The sequence below is a fragment of the Mastigoproctus giganteus genome, chromosome 9 (genome assembly GCF_048544385.1).
Source record: "Mastigoproctus giganteus isolate SK-2022 chromosome 9, ASM4854438v1, whole genome shotgun sequence".
Taxonomy (NCBI): Eukaryota; Metazoa; Arthropoda; class Arachnida; order Uropygi; family Thelyphonidae; genus Mastigoproctus; species Mastigoproctus giganteus.
Window position 1 is genome coordinate 167,740,993 of NC_143583.1, and position 9,440 is coordinate 167,750,432.

General features: G+C 36.8%; 1 protein-coding gene across 1 annotated transcript in view; it reads right to left on the reverse strand.

The window, feature by feature from the left end:
• Positions 1–8,835, reverse strand: part of RabX6 (RAS oncogene family member RabX6) — a 72,841-nt gene extending 64,006 nt beyond the window's left edge. Inside the window, exon 1 of the mRNA XM_090381986.1 lies at positions 8,714–8,835. The gene's annotated coding sequence lies outside the window, so the exon portion shown is untranslated. The remainder of the gene's footprint in view (positions 1–8,713) is intronic.
• Positions 8,836–9,440: the final 605 nt, after the last annotated feature.

Consider the following 9,440-nt stretch of genomic DNA (forward strand, 5'->3'; position numbering starts at 1 on the left):
AGGTGCGTCTCATACACGGGGAAATACGGTAATATGTACATACTACCTAGTTGACGTTTCTGTTCACTGACATTTGTGGGTAGGGGTTAAAATTTAAAACAGTAAAAAGATAAGCAATCAATAACAAAGCAATCAATAACTGTGGGCAAATTTTAAAATACAGAAACCAATCGAGAAAATAGCCAGGGTTTACTTCGCTTAATTGGGACACCATGCCGTTTAATCGGGACAGGAGACCGCAGCACTGGAGATTTCCCTACGATTGTCTCCAACTGTATCACGTGGTCGGTCGAAATTCTGGAGTTCACAACCATAAAACAATTAGCAGTCACCTGTTTATTGAGCTTTTGTGTTAGTGAAATCTATCATAAACAGAGGGTAAACTCGATCTTACTGAATTTGCAATAATACCAAACGCTGGAATACTGTGGGTTATTATGGTGAAATGTGTTTACACTTCCATGAAATCTTCAATCATATAAAAAAATTAATTTTCAGATCTTCTCTTCATTCCTATTTTTTACAGCTTTGTAACTCGTTACTCTGTTCTCACTTGCCATGCGTATCGTGCTACTTGCAATTTGTGTGCTGCTTTGTTATTGATTGCTTATCTTTTTACTGTTTTAAAAAATTTAACCCCTACCCACAAATGTCGGTTAACAGAAATGTCAACTAGTTAGTATGTACGTATTACAGTACATATTAATTATTCCGATTATCACGTATATTCTTCCGATTTTAACGTATCATTTAATTTTTTTAATTGGTAAGATAATAAAGGGTAAATTTGTGCTTAATATCTTTGTTTTTATAGCCTGTGGATAATATTCCTCCTATTTTCGCTAATCAGAATGGCTGTTTAATAGAATTAAAATTCAATTCACAAACGTGATCACAATGACCAGCACTTACTACACATCGTATAGTGAATGGTACTTTACTATGGTGAGTTCGTCGTAACATGATTTGATTGTACAGTGAACCAATTGTAAAGGGGGGGGGGGAGTACATTGTATTTTTAACTATTTACGTGAAACTTCGGATAATTGGGGCAGCCGCTTAATCGGGCCAAAATGCACTAGTCCCGATGTGTCCCAAATAACCGGAATTGACTGTATTTAATTATACTGTTTTACTGACTTAATTGTTATATTAAATTATTTTCTTAAAATTATATTAGTAGCTTACAGCCCTAGTCAAGCTCCTTGGGTTTATTTTGGATTTAAATAGCGATTTTGAAAGTTAATACTTAGTGTCTGTAGATTTTACGGTTCGTAACTTGCTGCCATTAAATTATTGTTGTACGATACAACATATATCTCGAAACACATAGCACTATATTAGAAATCTGTTAGCTTAGTATAGTATAGCATTATAAATTAATCAGTAAAATTTATTAATCTTATTAAATTTCATTGTAATATGACTAATTTTAAAGCTGAAAGCTTGAAGTACTATTGATTATCTATTAAGATTCTTAGCAATGCTTATTATCTCAGTACTCACCTCTAGATCCGTATTAGTTAGGGTTAATTTACGTAAAGGAAAGTAAAGAGAGTAAAAGTTAAGTTTTCAATTATAGTAATAGATTAATTAATTTAAAACACGTCTCTAGGAAGAGGGAGGGCACCACCTTTTTCCTGGTTGTCATTTATAAAATTATATGAAGAATCTGCCTGTTGAAAAACCAAAAACCAAATGATCTTCATATAATTTTATAAATGAAAACCAGGAAAAAGGTGGTGCACTCCCTCTTACTAGAAACACATTTTAAATTAATTAATCTATTAATATAATTGAAAACTTTTACTCTTTATTTTCCTTTATGTAAATTTACCCCTAACCAATAAGAATCTAGAGGTGAGTACTAAAATAATAAGCATTGCTAAGAATCTTAATAAATTTCATTGTTAATTAAATTGTACTTAAATGGAATCATGACCCAGACTAGAGCAGCAAAGCAACGCTCACAGATTAGCCAGAATGCTGTGGCTTGGTGGAGAACCGAACGGAGCGATTCTTCAATGCATCACAGTCTAAAAAAAATGCACAAAATGTGAAATGTTTGTGGACCTGTCTAGTACAGGATGGACCTGTCTAGTACAGGTCCTGATGGTATTTCTCCACTTGTTCTCAAAACCTGTGCTCCTGAACTTACTCCTATTCTCTGCCACCTTTTTTCACTTTCTTATTCCAAAGGTGTTTTCCCTTCTGCTTGGAAATTTGCTCATATCCAGCCAGTTCCTAAAAAGGGTGACAAATCCCTCCCATCCAATTATCATCCCATTGCAATTACTTCTACTCTTTCTAAAGTAATGGAGAAATCAATTAACTGCCAACTCTTAAACCACCTAGAAACCTTCCGTCTGATCAACTATCGCCAGTATGGATTCTGTCAGTGTCGATCCACTGGTGATATTCTGGCATATGTTACCCATTTATGTACTAATTCAATGGAAAGGTTCAGTGAAACACAAGTAGTTGCTCTTGACATCTCAAAGGCTTTTGTCCTTGTTTGGCATAAAGGTCTTCTAAACAAGCTTCCATCTTATGGTTTGCCAACTGTTTTTAGTAATTAGTTATCCATTTTTCTCTCTGATCGCTCACTGAGGGTGATGGTAGATGGCTCTCTGTCTTCTAGGTGCCTCCATAGCCAGGTGGGAAGGAGCAGCAGTGCGTAGCACACGCTTCTTGATTTAGACCGGGGTTCGAGCCCATCACCACCAAATACGGAGGGTGCGGAAAGGTCAGGGAATGACCACCGCATATCCCCGGAGCAATATCGCCTTAGTTGCTAATGCTCCTAAAAACCAAATAACAAATAAAACAAACAATCTCTGTCTTCTAACTTCTCCACTAATGCCGGTGTTCCCCAAGGTTCAGTTCTTTCACCCACTCTTTTCCCCTTGTATAATTAATGACCTTCTTCCATTGACTGGAAATCCTATCCATAGTTTTGCCGATGATAGCACATTGCATTCCACTTTCCATTTTGAGAAACCTTGTCCTGCTCAATCAGCTTCAACTTCTCAAAAATCTGCTATCAATTCCTTAAATGTCGATCATCAAGTAATTCTCTAGTGGGGCAAAGCCAACATAGTTGATTTCAACCCTTCTAAAACTCAGTCTTGTCCTATATCTCGCAAAAAGGATTCTTCTGCGCCTATGCTTATCTTTAGTGACACTCCGATTTCTAGGCAAAATGATATATCTCTTTTGGGATTACCCTGACATTTAATCTCTCTTGGCACAAGCACATTACAAATATTGCTTCCTCTGCATCTAAAAAACTTGGTTTTCTCTTTCGCTCTCGGCGTTACTTTTCTTCCAAACAGCTGCTCACTCTGTATAAATCGCAAATCCGCCCTGCCATGGAATATTGTTCCCACATCTGGGGTGGTGCCCCCAAAACCTCTCTCAGGCTTCTTGATTCCATTCAGAAGAGGGCAGTTAGGTTAATTAATGATTCATCTCTAACAGAGTCTCTACAATCGCTTTCTAATAGACATACTGTTTCTGCTGCATGCCTCTTCTACAGATACTTCCATGGGCACTGTTCTTCTGAATTGTGCTTCTATAATTCCCGCTCTCTTTCAAAACAGTCCGAACACGTGCCGCCACCAGCCAACATCCATTTACTGTCCAACTTCAAACCCACAGAACCAACTTTTCATCTTCCTCATTTATTCATTCAACTGCCATTTTCTGGAACAACCTTCCTTCATAAGTATTTCCTGAAAATTACGATCTACAGAAGTTCAAGTCCAATGTTAACAAATATCTTCTTTCGTCTTCTCAGCTTCCAACTCAAGCACGGTACTAAGTACTATAGGTTCTAACACCTCTCCTGTTTGGGGTTCACATAAAAAAAAAAAAAAAAAAAACCAACCACCCTTACCCTTAATACCATACTGCTCCAATTTGTACTGTAGTCTTCCATGTGCAACAGTCTCAAAAGCTTTCATGAAATCCAAGTATATGATACCAAAATTATTTTTTGCATCCAGTTCCTTTGTAACCACATCATAGTATTCAATCAAAGTTGTCAGACAAAAATTTTCACTTAACAAACCCATGCTGTATCTGAATTATTACTGCAGTCTTGTCTAGATGATCCTGCAATGCATCTTTAACCAGTGACTCCATTATTTTCCCTGGAACAAAAGTTAAATGGTCTGTAATTCCCTTTTTGAATTGGGGTTGGTTGTTGGGTTTTATTGGCACATTAGCAACTAAGTCTATAATGTGCCAAAACCAGGTGATATATATAAAAAAAAAAATTTATAAACTTTCACTGACCTAATTAGGTCACCATATCAAGATATTAGACTTTCACTGACCTAATTAGGTCACCATATCAAGATATTAAATAACAAAGGTATAAAAATGTAGAAAAGATAAATCAATAAAGAAATAACAATAATATGTAAATTTTAAATACAAGTAAAAACCTTTATTGATTTAAAATAGCTAAAAACAGCAGACACATTGTCATTGTCGGATAAAATCGGACTGAGTGTATACGGCTCAGTCAGATGTTTGAATTGGGGATACATTTGCACATCTCCAGTCGGTGGAAACTTCCCCGGAGTACAAGAATACTCTCATAACTATGGCTAAGTGTTTGCTTATTTCCTCTGCCACCTCCATTAATATAATTGGATAGTTCTCATCCATCCCCATGTAATATGAATTATAATTTTGATAAGCAGTAAAGGGAAGGTGTGTTGCTTTCATAAAGATGACTATGGTGGTCTCAAACGGCTTTTAAATTCTATACAGTGGGCTCAACTGATGATGTTACCAACAGCAAATTCTAAATGGGAGGCATTCAAGGAAGCTACTAGGCTTTTCATACCAACTAAGAAATACTGTTCAAGAATTAGGCCTAAATGGATGTCACATAAGCTAATGACACTTAGCATTAGCATGAGCACATGATGCAAGAAAGCAAGCTTATATAGCATCAGCCAAAAAAAAAAAAAAAAAACTCTTATTTCACCCATCCCCTCACTCCAAATGTTTGTCAAGTTCTGCCTTGAATCTATGTAAGCTATCAACTTCTACAACGGCAGATAGAAGTTTGTTCCAGCAATCAACCACCCGCTGGCTAAAGGCAAACTTCCACACATCTATCCTACTACCGACTTTCCTCAATTTGAATTTATGCCCTCTCAGGCGATTATTCTGAGCAAGAGGAGGAATCCCATCAGCATTGGGCATGCTCAAACCATTCAACACTTTATATATCTCAATCAGATCACCTCGTAGGTGCCTAGTCTCCAGACAGTGTTATTTGCAAAACTTAGCCTTTCTTTGTAAGAGCAACCCTTTGTTCCTTTTCACTAATCTTGTTGCCCTTCTCTGTACTCGTTCCAACAGCTCTACATCCTTCTTAAAATGAGTCCTACAGACCTGTATACAGCATTCAAGTTGTGACCTGACCACTGCCTTATACAAGGGGATAATCACCTCCTTATCCCTGCTAGAAAAATTCCTGTATAACATTGACAAGACACCATGAGCTACTCTTGCAGACCGTCTGCACTGCTCAGAAAACTTCATATCTGCCTGCACAATTAGCCCCAGGTCCTTTTCATTCTCTACCAGTGTCAGTGTGGTACCACAGAGTTGATACGTTACTCTGGGATTACTGCTTCCGATATGCAGCACTTTACATTTGTCAATGTTAAACTTCGTTTGCCACCTCTAAGACCAACTACTCAACTTTTATAGATCAGTAGCGTACTGTCATTAGTGTCATCAACAACCCTGCCAACCTACGTATCATCTGCAAACTTGGACATTAAGCCTGATATACCATCATCAATATCATTTATAAATACAGAAAACAACAATGGACCCAACACTGAACCCTGAGGGACTCCACTAATAACATTAGTCCATGAAGAGCAGTGTCCATTGATTACCACTCTGTCTTCTCCCACTCAACCATCCATCAACTTTATCCATAGCATCAATTTGCCTCCAATGCCACACTCTCCACTTGTGGCAGAGAAGAAAAACGCATGAGATGCATATAAATTATCAAGTGACAAAGAAGCTTATGGTAGATATAAACTAGTCTGTAATAAAGTCAAAAAGGAGGTTAGGCATGCAAAGGCAGATTAAGAGAAATCTTTGACAAAGGATGCAATTAAAAACAGCAAAGACTTCTTTCCTTATGTAAACTCTAGAAGATAGGGGATGAATCAGATTAGTCCACTTGAAATCAACAATTAGATTGTTTATAAACCTGCTGAGGTAGCTGACAAACTGAATGAGTATTTTTCATCTACATTCACACAAGAGGAAGTCTGTATGGAAGTGGAGGCCAGAAGTTACTCTACCTTTAATAGGGAGCTAAATGACTGTAATAACTGAAAGTGGAGGGGAAATTGTTGAAGTTAAACATAAGAAAGCCACCTGGGGTGGATGGGATCTATCCACTTATATTAAGGGAGGAAGCAAAGGAAGTAAGCAAACCCTTAGCCATAATTATGAGAGCATACCTGGACTCAGGGGAAGTCCCCACGGACTGGAGATGTGCAAATATATATCCAATTAACAAGGGGGATCAAAGGGTGACATGAGTAATCAGAGACCTGTTAGTTTGTTTAGCTTCTATTCTGGGAAAAGCAATGGAGTCACTGGTTAAAGAAGCAATGCTGTTCATCTAGATAAGATTGCAGGTACAGTAAAGACACAACATGGGTTTGTTAAGGGGAAATCTTGCCTGACCAATTTGATTGGATACTATGACGTGGTCACAAAGGAACTTGATGCAAAAAATAAAAAATAAATAATTTTGATACCATACTTGTATTTCAGGAAACCTTTTGATACCGTTGCACATAGAAGGCTGTTGTACAAATTGGAGCAGTATGGCATTAAGGGAAAGTTGCTGTTATGGATAAAAAGATGGTTGAGCAGAAAAAACAGAATGGCAATCAATGGCCACTCCTCATCAAGGACTAATGTTATTAGTGGAGTTGCCCAGGGTTCAGTGTTGGGGCAGTAGCATTGTTTTTTCTATATTTATCAGTGATATTGATGAAGCTTATATTAAGCTTCATCAATATCACTGATAAATATAGAAAAAAAACAGTATAACAGGCTTAATGTTGAAGTTTGAAGATGATACCAAGGTTGCAGGGTTGTTAATGACAGTAATGATGGTATGCGGCTACATCAGGACCTAGAAATCTTGAGTAAATTGGCTGCGAGGTGGCAACTGAAGTTTAATATTGACAAATACAAAGTACTATGTATGGGTAGCAGTAATCCCAGAGCAATGTACTCAGGCTAGTGAAGAATGAAAAAGACCTGGGGGTAACTGTGCCATCAGATATGAAGTGCAGACAGGCTGCAAGAGAGCAGCTCATGGAATCTTGTGAACAATATAACAGGAACTTTGCTAGCAGGGATAAGGAGGAGATTATCCCTTTGTATAAGGCAATGGTCAGGCCACACCTTGAGTAGTGCACGCAAGTTTGGAGGCCTCACTTTAGGAAGGATGTAGAGCTGCTGGAACGAGTACAGAGAAGCAATGCAAGATTGGTGAAGGGAACTAATTGGCTCTTACCAAGAAAGGCCTAAGTTCTTCCAATTGCAGCTTCTGGAGACTGGGCACCTGCAAGTTGATCTGATTAAGGTGTTTAAGGCTTTAAATGGTTTCAGCAAGCTGAATACTGATGGGATCTTTTCTCTTGCTCAGATTATGCACTAGAGGGGACATCAGTTCAAACTGAGGAAAGACAGTTGCAGAATGAATGTGCAGAAATTTGCATTTAGCCAGTGAGTGGTTGATTGCTAGTACAAACTTCCATCTGTCGTTGTGGAAGTTGATAGCTTAAATAGAGTCAAGGAAGAAGAAGAAGAAGACTATTTTTTTTTTTTTTTTTTGGTTGATGCTGTATAAGCTTTCTTTCTTGAATCCCATGCTACTGCTAATCAGAAAGAAAACTCCTCCACAATAATCACCCAATCACAGCACTGAGTGGGAGGTGCCGTCACCTGTCAATCACCCCTATACTGGATTTCAGTCTTTTTTTTTTTTTTTTTTTTTGTCGACTAGCACAGCATAAGCTTTGCTTCCTTGTTGTCAATACTAATACTTTTCCCATACACTGCAAACTTTGTCCGCTTTTTCATAACCTCTTTAATTAATCATAAAAATATATACCAATTAATATATATTTTTATTAATGTGATTTTTGTTTATGGGTGTACACGGAGTGAAGCAATCGTTACAAAAGAACGTGCATATACCTCTCTCTAAAACTCAGATTATGGAAAACCAAGACGTAGTAATTTTAAACCAATTATAATAACTAACCATATAAACATAATAAATAAGCTAAACATAATAAATAAGCAACAATAATTAAAGAAACTTGTTGCACCTGAGGTTTGTGCAATAAATTTAAGTGAACTCGCGTATTAATTTAAAAAAAAATAATAATTGAGGGGGGGCGAGACAATATATAACAAATATAAATTAACTTTTCAAGTTCAATAATTTTGCAATCCAAGAACGTATAAATAACTTTGCTAGTAACAGCTGTAATACACAAAAAAAATCTAATTTTATCCTAGTCTCTACATATCCTAGATTCATCACATATGTGAACAAACTAGTAACATCAATTTGCAAATGGCTATCGACTTTACAAAATTTAAAAAACAAACTACGTCTTAATTACAAACTTACCTTAAACAAGCAACAAAACGATATCCCTCAACATACAATAACTAGAGGACATACCTCCAAAAACCACAAAGTTTTACGCTTACAACACCCCCTTGTTCTAATATTAATATCACATATTCAGGTTCAAGGAAAATTCCAGGCTCATGACCAATCTTCAGCATGATTGTGTTTGTTTTGAATAAATAATAATAAAATTAAAATACAAATTTATGAATAATATTTATTATTATTATTATATACATTTTGGTCCTTGCGTGAAAAGACCGGATTTATAAATTTTTGAGATCTAAAAACAACGTTTATACTCCAAGAAAAAAATATTGATGTATACGTTCCTATAGAGGGAAATAATTTCCATTTTTTTTTAAATTTAAAAATGGTGACTGAAAATGCTTCCTGTATTGTCCTCTATAAAAGCTTATACAAGACTGATTTCGCAATATCTTATTAATGAACAGTGCGCGGGTTCAGAGAAGGGAATTACAGGTTTTGGAGATTACTGAATGGTCCCGCGTATACTTAAATCACCATTAGAAACTTATTCTGAGGTTCATCGCTGTGGTGGACCTAGTAGTATGGTAGCTTCACAACTGTCTCATTATATTTGTTTCGGACAAAGTCGACTCTGGATAGGTGGAACAGGACCAGGGTATGTCAGCCAGGGGCAAAGGTTGATGACGTTGTAGAGCGGATATCACCTTTTAAGGGCACAAAAGTTGTACACGTT